Genomic DNA, 12,500 nt, shown 5'->3' on the forward strand with positions numbered 1-12,500 from the left:
CCTGAACATGCCCGATCTCGTCCGATCTCGGAAGCTAAGCAGGGGCGGGCCTGGTTAGTACTTGGATGGGAGACCGCCTGGGAATACCAGGTGCTGTAAGCTTTTTCATTTTTTTGATTTGATTTGAGGGGTTTTGTTTCAGAGGGGTTTTGAGAGTATTTGGGGGTTGTTGTGGGAATCAGGGGTGGTTTGAGTTTGTTTGCTTTATCTTGGTTTTGTTGGAGTGTTGTTTGTTTCAGAGGGGAGGTTTGATTTATGTGATGTATGTTGTGTGATAGTATTTGTTGTAAATGATGTGAAAGTATTATAAATGTTTTTGTACTTTTGATAATAAAAAATAAAAAAAGCTTGATCTCGTGTGATCTCAGAAGCTAAGCAGGGTCGGGCCTGGTTAGTACTTGGATGGGAGACCGCCTGGGAATACCAGGTGCTGTAAGCTTTTTCATTTTTTTCATCATATGCTTTTTTTTCATCATATAGAGACATATTCACATGTCCAAAAATTCAGCCAGAATCAATAATGTGGGGGAGCATTTGCTCCCCCACATTATGGCCGAGGGCATGAGATCTTTAAAAGGCCCCTTTCTGCACACAGTAACAGCTTACGGCCATACCACCCTGAACATGCCCGATCTCGTCCGATCTCGGAAGCTAAGAAGGGTCGGGCCTGGTTAGTACTTGGATGGGAGACCGCCTGGGAATACCAGGTGCTGTAAGCTTTTTCATTTTTTTGATTTGATTTGAGGGGTTTTGTTTCAGAGGGGTTTTGAGAGTATTTGGGGGTTGTTGTGGGAATCAGGGGTGGTTTGAGTTTGTTTGCTTTATCTTGGTTTTGTTGGAGTGTTGTTTGTTTCAGAGGGGAGGTTTGATTTATGTGATGTATGTTGTGTGATAGTATTTGTTGTAAATGATGTGAAAGTATTATAAATGTTTTTGTACTTTTGATAATAAAAGATAAAAAATAAAAAAAGCTTGATCTCGTGTGATCTCAGAAGCTAAGCAGGGTCGGGCCTGGTTAGTACTTGGATGGGAGACCGCCTGGGAATACCAGGTGCTGTAAGCTTTTTCATTTTTTTCATCATATGCTTTTTTTTCATCATATAGAGACATATTCACATGTCCAAAAATTCAGCCAGAATCAATAATGTGGGGGAGCATTTGCTCCCCCACATTATGGCCGAGGGCATGAGATCTTTAAAAGGCCCCTTTCTGCACACAATAACAGCTTACGGCCATACCACCCTGAACATGCCCTATCTCGTCCGATCTCGGAAGCTAAGCAGGGTCGGGCCTGGTTAGTACTTGGATGGGAGACCGCCTGGGAATACCAGGTGCTGTAAGCTTTTTCATTTTTTTGATTTGATTTGAGGGGTTTTGTTTCAGAGGGGTTTTGAGAGTATTTGGGGGTTGTTGTGGGAATCAGGGGTGGTTTGAGTTTGTTTGCTTTATCTTGGTTTTGTTGGAGTGTTGTTTGTTTCAGAGGGGAGGTTTGATTTATGTGATGTATGTTGTGTGATAGTATTTGTTGTAAATGATGTGAAAGTATTATTAGAGTATTTGGGGGTTGTTGTGGGAATCAGGGGTGGTTTGAGTTTGTTTGCTTTATCTTGGTTTTGTTGGAGTGTTGTTTGTTTCAGAGGGGAGGTTTGATTTATGTGATGTATGTTGTGTGATAGTATTTGTTGTAAATGATGTGAAAGTATTATAAATGTTTTTGTACTTTTGATAATAAAAGATAAAAAATAAAAAAAGCTTGATCTCGTGTGATCTCAGAAGCTAAGCAGGGTCGGGCCTGGTTAGTACTTGGATGGGAGACCGCCTGGGAATACCAGGTGCTGTAAGCTTTTTCATTTTTTTCATCATATGCTTTTTTTTCATCATATAGAGACATATTCACATGTCCAAAAATTCAGCCAGAATCAATAATGTGGGGGAGCATTTGCTCCCCCACATTATGGCCGAGGGCATGAGATCTTTAAAAGGCCCCTTTCTGCACACAATAACAGCTTACGGCCATACCACCCTGAACATGCCCGATCTCGTCCGATCTCGGAAGCTAAGCAGGGTCGGGCCTGGTTAGTACTTGGATGGGAGACCGCCTGGGAATACCAGGTGCTGTAAGCTTTTTCATTTTTTTGATTTGATTTGAGGGGTTTTGTTTCAGAGGGGTTTTGAGAGTATTTGGGGGTTGTTGTGGGAATCAGGGGTGGTTTGAGTTTGTTTGCTTTATCTTGGTTTTGTTGGAGTGTTGTTTGTTTCAGAGGGGAGGTTTGATTTATGTGATGTATGTTGTGTGATAGTATTTGTTGTAAATGATGTGAAAGTATTATTAGAGTATTTGGGGGTTGTTGTGGGAATCAGGGGTGGTTTGAGTTTGTTTGCTTTATCTTGGTTTTGTTGGAGTGTTGTTTGTTTCAGAGGGGAGGTTTGATTTATGTGATGTATGTTGTGTGATAGTATTTGTTGTAAATGATGTGAAAGTATTATAAATGTTTTTGTAGTTTTGATAATAAAAGATAAAAAATAAAAAAAGCTTGATCTCGTGTGATCTCAGAAGCTAAGCAGGGTCGGGCCTGGTTAGTACTTGGATGGGAGACCGCCTGGGAATACCAGGTGCTGTAAGCTTTTTCATTTTTTTCATCATATGCTTTTTTTTCATCATATAGAGACATATTCACATGTCCAAAAATTCAGCCAGAATCAATAATGCTCCCCCACATTATGGCCGAGGGCATGAGATCTTTAAAAGGCCCCTTTCTGCACACAATAACAGCTTACGGCCATACCACCCTGAACATGCCCGATCTCGTCTGATCTCGGAAGCTAAGCAGGGTCGGGCCTGGTTAGTACTTGGATGGGAGACCGCCTGGGAATACCAGGTGCTGTAAGCTTTTTCATTTTTTTGATTTGATTTGAGGGGTTTTGTTTCAGAGGGGTTTTGAGAGTATTTGGGGGTTGTTGTGGGAATCAGGGGTGGTTTGAGTTTGTTTGCTTTATCTTGGTTTTGTTGGAGTGTTGTTTGTTTCAGAGGGGAGGTTTGATTTATGTGATGTATGTTGTGTGATAGTATTTGTTGTAAATGATGTGAAAGTATTATTAGAGTATTTGGGGGTTGTTGTGGGAATCAGGGGTGGTTTGAGTTTGTTTGCTTTATCTTGGTTTTGTTGGAGTGTTGTTTGTTTCAGAGGGGAGGTTTGATTTATGTGATGTATGTTGTGTGATAGTATTTGTTGTAAATGATGTGAAAGTATTATAAATGTTTTTGTACTTTTGATAATAAAAGATAAAAAATAAAAAAAGCTCGATCTCGTGTGATCTCAGAAGCTAAGCAGGGTCGGGCCTGGTTAGTACTTGGATGGGAGACCGCCTGGGAATACCAGGTGCTGTAAGCTTTTTCATTTTTTTCATCATATGCTTTTTTTTCATCATATAGAGACATATTCACATGTCCAAAAATTCAGCCAGAATCAATAATGTGGGGGAGCATTTGCTCCCCTACATTATGGCCGAGGGCATGAGATCTTTAAAAGGCCCCTTTCTGCACACAATAACAGCTTACGGCCATACCACCCTGAACATGCCCGATCTCGTCCGATCTCGGAAGCTAAGCAGGGTCGGGCCTGGTTAGTACTTGGATGGGAGACCGCCTGGGAATACCAGGTGCTGTAAGCTTTTTCATTTTTTTGATTTGATTTGAGGGGTTTTGTTTCAGAGGGGTTTTGAGAGTATTTGGGGGTTGTTGTGGGAATCAGGGGTGGTTTGAGTTTGTTTGCTTTATCTTGGTTTTGTTGGAGTGTTGTTTGTTTCAGAGGGGAGGTTTGATTTATGTGATGTATGTTGTGTGATAGTATTTGTTGTAAATGATGTGAAAGTATTATTAGAGTATTTGGGGGTTGTTGTGGGAATCAGGGGTGGTTTGAGTTTGTTTGCTTTATCTTGGTTTTGTTGGAGTGTTGTTTGTTTCAGAGGGGAGGTTTGATTTATGTGATGTATGTTGTGTGATAGTATTTGTTGTAAATGATGTGAAAGTATTATAAATGTTTTTGTACTTTTGATAATAAAAGATAAAAAATAAAAAAAGCTTGATCTCGTGTGATCTCAGAAGCTAAGCAGGGTCGGGCCTGGTTAGTACTTGGATGGGAGACCGCCTGGGAATACCAGGTGCTGTAAGCTTTTTCATTTTTTTCATCATATGCTTTTTTTTCATCATATAGAGACATATTCACATGTCCAAAAATTCAGCCAGAATCAATAATGTGGGGGAGCATTTGCTCCCCCACATTATGGCCGAGGGCATGAGATCTTTAAAAGGCCCCTTTCTGCACACAATAACAGCTTACGGCCATACCACCCTGAACATGCCCGATCTCGTCCGATCTCGGAAGCTAAGCAGGGTCGGGCCTGGTTAGTACTTGGATGGGAGACCGCCTGGGAATACCAGGTGCTGTAAGCTTTTTCATTTTTTTGATTTGATTTGAGGGGTTTTGTTTCAGAGGGGTTTTGAGAGTATTTGGGGGTTGTTGTGGGAATCAGGGGTGGTTTGAGTTTGTTTGCTTTATCTTGGTTTTGTTGGAGTGTTGTTTGTTTCAGAGGGGAGGTTTGATTTATGTGATGTATGTTGTGTGATAGTATTTGTTGTAAATGATGTGAAAGTATTATTAGAGTATTTGGGGGTTGTTGTGGGAATCAGGGGTGGTTTGAGTTTGTTTGCTTTATCTTGGTTTTGTTGGAGTGTTGTTTGTTTCAGAGGGGAGGTTTGATTTATGTGATGTATGTTGTGTGATAGTATTTGTTGTAAATGATGTGAAAGTATTATAAATGTTTTTGTACTTTTGATAATAAAAGATAAAAAATAAAAAAAGCTCGATCTCGTGTGATCTCAGAAGCTAAGCAGGGTCGGGCCTGGTTAGTACTTGGATGGGAGACCGCCTGGGAATACCAGGTGCTGTAAGCTTTTTCATTTTTTTCATCATATGCTTTTTTTTCATCATATAGAGACATATTCACATGTCCAAAAATTCAGCCAGAATCAATAATGCTCCCCCACATTATGGCCGAGGGCATGAGATCTTTAAAAGGCCCCTTTCTGCACACAATAACAGCTTACGGCCATACCACCCTGAACATGCCCGATCTCGTACGATCTCGGAAGCTAAGCAGGGTCGGGCCTGGTTAGTACTTGGATGGGAGACCGCCTGGGAATACCAGGTGCTGTAAGCTTTTTCATTTTTTTGATTTGATTTGAGGGGTTTTGTTTCAGAGGGGTTTTGAGAGTATTTGGGGGTTGTTGTGGGAATCAGGGGTGGTTTGAGTTTGTTTGCTTTATCTTGGTTTTGTTGGAGTGTTGTTTGTTTCAGAGGGGAGGTTTGATTTATGTGATGTATGTTGTGTGATAGCATTTGTTGTAAATGATGTGAAAGTATTATTAGAGTATTTGGGGGTTGTTGTGGGAATCAGGGGTGGTTTGAGTTTGTTTGCTTTATCTTGGTTTTGTTGGAGTGTTGTTTGTTTCAGAGGGGAGGTTTGATTTATGTGATGTATGTTGTGTGATAGTATTTGTTGTAAATGATGTGAAAGTATTATTAGAGTATTTGGGGGTTGTTGTGGGAATCAGGGGTGGTTTGAGTTTGTTTGCTTTATCTTGGTTTTGTTGGAGTGTTGTTTGTTTCAGAGGGGAGGTTTGATTTATGTGATGTATGTTGTGTGATAGTATTTGTTGTAAATGATGTGAAAGTATTATTAGAGTATTTGGGGGTTGTTGTGGGAATCAGGGGTGGTTTGAGTTTGTTTGCTTTATCTTGGTTTTGTTGGAGTGTTGTTTGTTTCAGAGGGGAGGTTTGATTTATGTGATGTATGTTGTGTGATAGTATTTGTTGTAAATGATGTGAAAGTATTATAAATGTTTTTGTACTTTTGATAATAAAAGATAAAAAATAAAAAAAGCTCGATCTCGTGTGATCTCAGAAGCTAAGCAGGGTCGGGCCTGGTTAGTACTTGGATGGGAGACCGCCTGGGAATACCAGGTGCTGTAAGCTTTTTCATTTTTTTCATCATATGCTTTTTTTTCATCATATAGAGACATATTCACATGTCCAAAAATTCAGCCAGAATCAATAATGTGGGGGAGCATTTGCTCCCCCACATTATGGCCGAGGGCATGAGATCTTTAAAAGGCCCCTTTCTGCACACAATAGCAGCTTACGGCCATACCACCCTGAACATGCCCGATCTCGTCCGATCTCGGAAGCTAAGCAGGGTCGGGCCTGGTTAGTACTTGGATGGGAGACCGCTTGGGAATACCAGGTGCTGTAAGCTTTTTCATTTTATTGATTTGATTTGAGGGGTTTTGTTTCAGAGGGGTTTTGAGAGTATTTGGGGGTTGTTGTGGGAATCAGGGGTGGTTTGAGTTTGTTTGCTTTATCTTGGTTTTGTTGGAGTGTTGTTTGTTTCAGAGGGGAGGTTTGATTTATGTGATGTATGTTGTGTGATAGTATTTGTTGTAAATGATGTGAAAGTATTATAAATGTTTTTGTACTTTTGATAATAAAAAATAAAAAAAGCTTGATCTCGTGTGATCTCAGAAGCTAAGCAGGGTCGGGCCTGGTTAGTACTTGGATGGGAGACCGCCTGGGAATACCAGGTGCTGTAAGCTTTTTCATTTTTTTCATCATATGCTTTTTTTTCATCATATAGAGACATATTCACATGTCCAAAAATTCAGCCAGAATCAATAATGTGGGGGAGCATTTGCTCCCCCACATTATGGCCGAGGGCATGAGATCTTTAAAAGGCCCCTTTCTGCACACAATAACAGCTTACGGCCATACCACCCTGAACATGCCCTATCTCGTCCGATCTCGGAAGCTAAGCAGGGTCGGGCCTGGTTAGTACTTGGATGGGAGACCGCCTGGGAATACCAGGTGCTGTAAGCTTTTTCATTTTTTTGATTTGATTTGAGGGGTTTTGTTTCAGAGGGGTTTTGAGAGTATTTGGGGGTTGTTGTGGGAATCAGGGGTGGTTTGAGTTTGTTTGCTTTATCTTGGTTTTGTTGGAGTGTTGTTTGTTTCAGAGGGGAGGTTTGATTTATGTGATGTATGTTGTGTGATAGTATTTGTTGTAAATGATGTGAAAGTATTATTAGAGTATTTGGGGGTTGTTGTGGGAATCAGGGGTGGTTTGAGTTTGTTTGCTTTATCTTGGTTTTGTTGGAGTGTTGTTTGTTTCAGAGGGGAGGTTTGATTTATGTGATGTATGTTGTGTGATAGTATTTGTTGTAAATGATGTGAAAGTATTATAAATGTTTTTGTACTTTTGATAATAAAAGATAAAAAATAAAAAAAGCTTGATCTCGTGTGATCTCAGAAGCTAAGCAGGGTCGGGCCTGGTTAGTACTTGGATGAGAGACCGCCTGGGAATACCAGGTGCTGTAAGCTTTTTCATTTTTTTCATCATATGCTTTTTTTTCATCATATAGAGACATATTCACATGTCCAAAAATTCAGCCAGAATCAATAATGCTCCCCCACATTATGGCCGAGGGCATGAGATCTTTAAAAGGCCCCTTTCTGCACACAATAACAGCTTACGGCCATACCACCCCGAACATGCCCGATCTCGTCCGATCTCGGAAGCTAAGCAGGGTCGGGCCTGGTTAGTACTTGGATGGGAGACCGCCTGGGAATACCAGGTGCTGTAAGCTTTTTCATTTTTTTGATTTGATTTGAGGGGTTTTGTTTCAGAGGGGTTTTGAGAGTATTTGGGGGTTGTTGTGGGAATCAGGGGTGGTTTGAGTTTGTTTGCTTTATCTTGGTTTTGTTGGAGTGTTGTTTGTTTCAGAGGGGAGGTTTGATTTATGTGATGTATGTTGTGTGATAGTATTTGTTGTAAATGATGTGAAAGTATTATTAGAGTATTTGGGGGTTGTTGTGGGAATCAGGGGTGGTTTGAGTTTGTTTGCTTTATCTTGGTTTTGTTGGAGTGTTGTTTGTTTCAGAGGGGAGGTTTGATTTATGTGATGTATGTTGTGTGATAGTATTTGTTGTAAATGATGTGAAAGTATTATTAGAGTATTTGGGGGTTGTTGTGGGAATCAGGGGTGGTTTGAGTTTGTTTGCTTTATCTTGGTTTTGTTGGAGTGTTGTTTGTTTCAGAGGGGAGGTTTGATTTATGTGATGTATGTTGTGTGATAGTATTTGTTGTAAATGATGTGAAAGTATTATAAATGTTTTTGTACTTTTGATAATAAAAGATAAAAAATAAAAAAAGCTTGATCTCGTGTGATCTCAGAAGCTAAGCAGGGTTGGGCCTGGTTAGTACTTGGATGGGAGACCGCCTGGGAATACCAGGTGCTGTAAGCTTCTTCATTTTTTTCATCATATGCTTTTTTTTCATCATATAGAGACATATTCACATGTCCAAAAATTCAGCCAGAATCAATAATGTGGGGGAGCATTTGCTCCCCCACATTATGGCCGAGGGCATGAGATCTTTAAAAGGCCCCTTTCTGCACACAATAACAGCTTACGGCCATACCACCCTGAACATGCCCGATCTCGTCCGATCTCGGAAGCTAAGCAGGGTTGGGCCTGGTTAGTACTTGGATGGGAGACCGCCTGGGAATACCAGGTGCTGTAAGCTTTTTCATTTTTTTGATTTGATTTGAGGGGTTTTGTTTCAGAGGGGTTTTGAGAGTATTTGGGGGTTGTTGTGGGAATCAGGGGTGGTTTGAGTTTGTTTGCTTTATCTTGGTTTTGTTGGAGTGTTGTTTGTTTCAGAGGGGAGGTTTGATTTATGTGATGTATGTTGTGTGATAGTATTTGTTGTAAATGATGTGAAAGTATTATAAATGTTTTTGTACTCTTGATAATAAAAGATAAAAAAAAAAAAAAGCTTGATCTCGTGTGATCTCAGAAGCTAAGCAGGGTCGGGCCTGGTTAGTACTTGGATGGGAGACCGCCTGGGAATACCAGGTGCTGTAAGCTTTTTCATTTTTTTCATCATATGCTTTTTTTTCATCATATAGAGACATATTCACATGTCCAAAAATTCAGCCAGAATCAATAATGTGGGGGAGCATTTGCTCCCCCACATTATGGCCGAGGGCATGAGATCTTTAAAAGGCCCCTTTCTGCACACAATAACAGCTTACGGCCATACCACCCTGAACATGCCCGATCTCGTCCGATCTCGGAAGCTAAGCAGGGTCGGGCCTGGTTAGTACTTGGATGGGAGACCGCCTGGGAATACCAGGTGCTGTAAGCTTTTTCATTTTTTTGATTTGATTTGAGGGGTTTTGTTTCAGAGGGGTTTTGAGAGTATTTGGGGGTTGTTGTGGGAATCAGGGGTGGTTTGAGTTTGTTTGCTTTATCTTGGTTTTGTTGGAGTGTTGTTTGTTTCAGAGGGGAGGTTTGATTTATGTGATGTATGTTGTGTGATAGTATTTGTTGTAAATGATGTGAAAGTATTATTAGAGTATTTGGGGGTTGTTGTGGGAATCAGGGGTGGTTTGAGTTTGTTTGCTTTATCTTGGTTTTGTTGGAGTGTTGTTTGTTTCAGAGGGGAGGTTTGATTTATGTGATGTATGTTGTGTGATAGTATTTGTTGTAAATGATGTGAAAGTATTATTAGAGTATTTGGGGGTTGTTGTGGGAATCAGGGGTGGTTTGAGTTTGTTTGCTTTATCTTGGTTTTGTTGGAGTGTTGTTTGTTTCAGAGGGGAGGTTTGATTTATGTGATGTATGTTGTGTGATAGTATTTGTTGTAAATGATGTGAAAGTATTATAAATGTTTTTGTACTCTTGATAATAAAAGATAAAAAATAAAAAAAGCTCGATCTCGTGTGATCTCAGAAGCTAAGCAGGGTCGGGCCTGGTTAGTACTTGGATGGGAGACCGCCTGGGAATACCAGGTGCTGTAAGCTTTTTCATTTTTTTCATCATATGCTTTTTTTTCATCATATAGAGACATATTCACATGTCCAAAAATTCAGCCAGAATCAATAATGTGGGGGAGCATTTGCTCCCCCACATTATGGCCGAGGGCATGAGATCTTTAAAAGGCCCCTTTCTGCACACAATAACAGCTTACGGCCATACCACCCTGAACATGCCCGATCTCATCCGATCTCGGAAGCTAAGCAGGGTCGGGCCTGGTTAGTACTTGGATGGGAGACCGCCTGGGAATACCAGGTGTTGTAAGCTTTTTCATTTTTTTGATTTGATTTGAGGGGTTTTGTTTCAGAGGGGTTTTGAGAGTATTTGGGGGTTGTTGTGGGAATCAGGGGTGGTTTGAGTTTGTTTGCTTTATCTTGGTTTTGTTGGAGTGTTGTTTGTTTCAGAGGGGAGGTTTGATTTATGTGATGTATGTTGTGTGATAGTATTTGTTGTAAATGATGTGAAAGTATTATAAATGTTTTTGTACTTTTGATAATAAAAGATAAAAAATAAAAAAAGCTCGATCTCGTGTGATCTCAGAAGCTAAGCAGGGTCGGGCCTGGTTAGTACTTGGATGGGAGACCGCCTGGGAATACCAGGTGCTGTAAGCTTTTTCATTTTTTTCATCATATGCTTTTTTTTCATCATATAGAGACATATTCACATGTCCAAAAATTCAGCCAGAATCAATAATGTGGGGGAGCATTTGCTCCCCCACATCATGGCCGAGGGCATGAGATCTTTAAAACGCCCCTTTCTGCACACAATAACAGCTTACGGCCATACCACCCTGAACACGCCCCGTTTACGGCAGAGACAGAGTGGAGCCCGGAGAGAGCAGACGTGCCAGAGAGAGCAGGAGTCCTTATTTTTCATTTTTGTTATATATGCCTTGTTTTGTTTAAAGTCCTCAGATCTTGAGTGAACGTCCCCCAGCAGTCACGGACTGTGAGGGGGATTGCTTTTCTTTTTTGCTTTTTTCTTACCTGTTTACCCCTTTTTTTGGGAAGACCTTTGATTTCTTAAATGTTTGCTAGCGGGCCGCTAGCAAGAACACACGGACGGATTACAAAGATGACAGGACAACGGACCGGAGAAAAGGAAAAAGAAATGGATAATGGACAAGAAAAAGGACAGACAAACACGGCATTGAAACAACGGAACGGATTAAACGACAACGAAAAGGACGACGGACAAAAAGGACTGATAAACATGGCAAACGAAACTAGGAATGGTATGGACAACGGAGAGAGAGGAAGAGAGAGGAGCAGTGAGCTGATTGCCCCAGCTGCGGACAATCAAGGACTGATTGGTGTGCAGAGTGTGAGAGGTGCAGAGGGAGCTGAGACAAGAGAGGCAAAAGTGGCCTACGAAAAAAAACTGACACTAAACATTGAAATGGTGGGGGAAAAAGTGCCTCTACAGCAGGTGATGAACAATTTAAAAATGATCTGCGGGGGCCTGCTGGCGTGCAGAACCGTGGGGCCGGAAAAACTGGAAGTAACAGTGAGCAACATCAAGGGAAAAGAAAGGCTGCTGGACGGCTTCAAAATTGGAGAGACAAGAGTTGTAGCCAGAGAACTAAACAATGACGAGCTGGTGGTGTCCTTTCTGAACCTGCCGGCCTACATCACGGATGAAGAAATCGTGTGGAAGCTGGGCTGGGGAGTGAACCCCACATCTCCGATTAAAAGAAGAATGTGGCCAGGGACAACAATAGCCGACGGAACAAGGTTTGTCCGGGTCCGGTTCAACGACCAGGTACAGTCGCTACCGTACTCCACAAAATTCAATACAGTGATGGGGAGCGAATTCTTCAGAGTCATTCATGACAGACAGCAAAAAGTGTGCAGGATGTGTATCCAGCCGGGACACATCCTGCGAGAGTGCCCGGAGTTCATGTGCCACAAATGTGGGGTGCAGGGACACTTTGCACGTGAGTGCAGCGCGAACCTGGCAAAATGTAAAAACTGTGGAAAAAGAGAAAATGACTGCGAGTGTGAAAATGAAAAGGAGAGCAGGAATGAGGCGGAGGAGGAGGTGTACAAGGACGCGGCAGAAGGAGAGGAGGAGGTGACTGGAGAAAGCGAGGAGGAGACCGGAGAGGAGGAGGGCAGCGGAGGAGAAATGGAGCAGAGCGGAGAGAGCGGAGGAGAGCAGGTGGCAGAGAACGAGTTGGAGACGCCGGAGCAGGCTGGAGGAGGGGGACAACAGAAGCAGCGGAAAACGAGCAAGAAAGCGAAAAAGGGAGACAGAACGGACGGAGAACCAGGGGTAAGCATGAGCACAAAGGGGAGGGAGGTGCCTGAGAGGGTGCCGGGGCAGGCGGGAGGGAGTAAAATCAGGGCAAACAACCTGACTAAAAGCGCCAGTCCAAACGAAACGGACAGCGAAATGGATGTTAGTGAACTGGCAAGCGCGCAAAAAAGACTGAGTTTGGGGCAACGAAAGAAGTTGGCTAAAAAATTAAAAAGTAAAGACAAATAATGGCTGGAAATAACCCTGGTAAATCCGTTTGTTTTTCTTTTTTTTCCTTTTTGATAATGGCCTTAATTTTATTTTCTATCA

The 12,500-nt window shown here is 41.7% G+C and overlaps 14 non-coding genes across 14 annotated transcripts in view; all 14 read left to right on the forward strand.

Moving 5' to 3' along the window:
- LOC136178705 (5S ribosomal RNA) overlaps nucleotides 1-102 on the forward strand; it is a 119-nt gene extending 17 nt beyond the window's left edge. The window contains exon 1 of the ribosomal RNA XR_010666078.1: nucleotides 1-102. This exon is cut by the window's left edge and continues 17 nt beyond it. This is a non-coding gene — a ribosomal RNA (5S ribosomal RNA).
- A 498-nt stretch (nucleotides 103-600) lies between these two features.
- On the forward strand, nucleotides 601-719 carry LOC136178734 (5S ribosomal RNA). Its single transcript, XR_010666107.1, has one exon. It is a non-coding gene; the product is annotated as a 5S ribosomal RNA (ribosomal RNA).
- A 505-nt stretch (nucleotides 720-1,224) lies between these two features.
- On the forward strand, nucleotides 1,225-1,343 carry LOC136178743 (5S ribosomal RNA). Its single transcript, XR_010666116.1, has one exon. It is a non-coding gene; the product is annotated as a 5S ribosomal RNA (ribosomal RNA).
- A 662-nt stretch (nucleotides 1,344-2,005) lies between these two features.
- Nucleotides 2,006-2,124, forward strand: LOC136178636 (5S ribosomal RNA). The gene has a single exon (XR_010666007.1). It is a non-coding gene; the product is annotated as a 5S ribosomal RNA (ribosomal RNA).
- Nucleotides 2,125-2,772: 648 nt separating this feature from the next.
- Nucleotides 2,773-2,891, forward strand: LOC136178679 (5S ribosomal RNA). The gene has a single exon (XR_010666051.1). It is a non-coding gene; the product is annotated as a 5S ribosomal RNA (ribosomal RNA).
- A 662-nt stretch (nucleotides 2,892-3,553) lies between these two features.
- On the forward strand, nucleotides 3,554-3,672 carry LOC136178637 (5S ribosomal RNA). Its single transcript, XR_010666008.1, has one exon. It is a non-coding gene; the product is annotated as a 5S ribosomal RNA (ribosomal RNA).
- Nucleotides 3,673-4,334: 662 nt separating this feature from the next.
- LOC136178638 (5S ribosomal RNA) lies at nucleotides 4,335-4,453 on the forward strand. Its single transcript, XR_010666009.1, has one exon. It is a non-coding gene; the product is annotated as a 5S ribosomal RNA (ribosomal RNA).
- Nucleotides 4,454-5,101: 648 nt separating this feature from the next.
- On the forward strand, nucleotides 5,102-5,220 carry LOC136178691 (5S ribosomal RNA). The gene has a single exon (XR_010666063.1). It is a non-coding gene; the product is annotated as a 5S ribosomal RNA (ribosomal RNA).
- A 976-nt stretch (nucleotides 5,221-6,196) lies between these two features.
- On the forward strand, nucleotides 6,197-6,315 carry LOC136178683 (5S ribosomal RNA). Its single transcript, XR_010666055.1, has one exon. It is a non-coding gene; the product is annotated as a 5S ribosomal RNA (ribosomal RNA).
- Nucleotides 6,316-6,813: 498 nt separating this feature from the next.
- Nucleotides 6,814-6,932, forward strand: LOC136178744 (5S ribosomal RNA). Its single transcript, XR_010666117.1, has one exon. It is a non-coding gene; the product is annotated as a 5S ribosomal RNA (ribosomal RNA).
- A 648-nt stretch (nucleotides 6,933-7,580) lies between these two features.
- On the forward strand, nucleotides 7,581-7,699 carry LOC136178730 (5S ribosomal RNA). Its single transcript, XR_010666102.1, has one exon. It is a non-coding gene; the product is annotated as a 5S ribosomal RNA (ribosomal RNA).
- An 819-nt stretch (nucleotides 7,700-8,518) lies between these two features.
- LOC136178681 (5S ribosomal RNA) lies at nucleotides 8,519-8,637 on the forward strand. Its single transcript, XR_010666053.1, has one exon. It is a non-coding gene; the product is annotated as a 5S ribosomal RNA (ribosomal RNA).
- Nucleotides 8,638-9,142: 505 nt separating this feature from the next.
- Nucleotides 9,143-9,261, forward strand: LOC136178640 (5S ribosomal RNA). The gene has a single exon (XR_010666011.1). It is a non-coding gene; the product is annotated as a 5S ribosomal RNA (ribosomal RNA).
- An 819-nt stretch (nucleotides 9,262-10,080) lies between these two features.
- Nucleotides 10,081-10,199, forward strand: LOC136178688 (5S ribosomal RNA). The gene has a single exon (XR_010666060.1). It is a non-coding gene; the product is annotated as a 5S ribosomal RNA (ribosomal RNA).
- The last annotated feature ends 2,301 nt before the right edge of the window (nucleotides 10,200-12,500 follow it).

The sequence above is a fragment of the Labrus bergylta genome, chromosome 3 (genome assembly GCF_963930695.1).
Source record: "Labrus bergylta chromosome 3, fLabBer1.1, whole genome shotgun sequence".
Taxonomy (NCBI): Eukaryota; Metazoa; Chordata; class Actinopteri; order Labriformes; family Labridae; genus Labrus; species Labrus bergylta.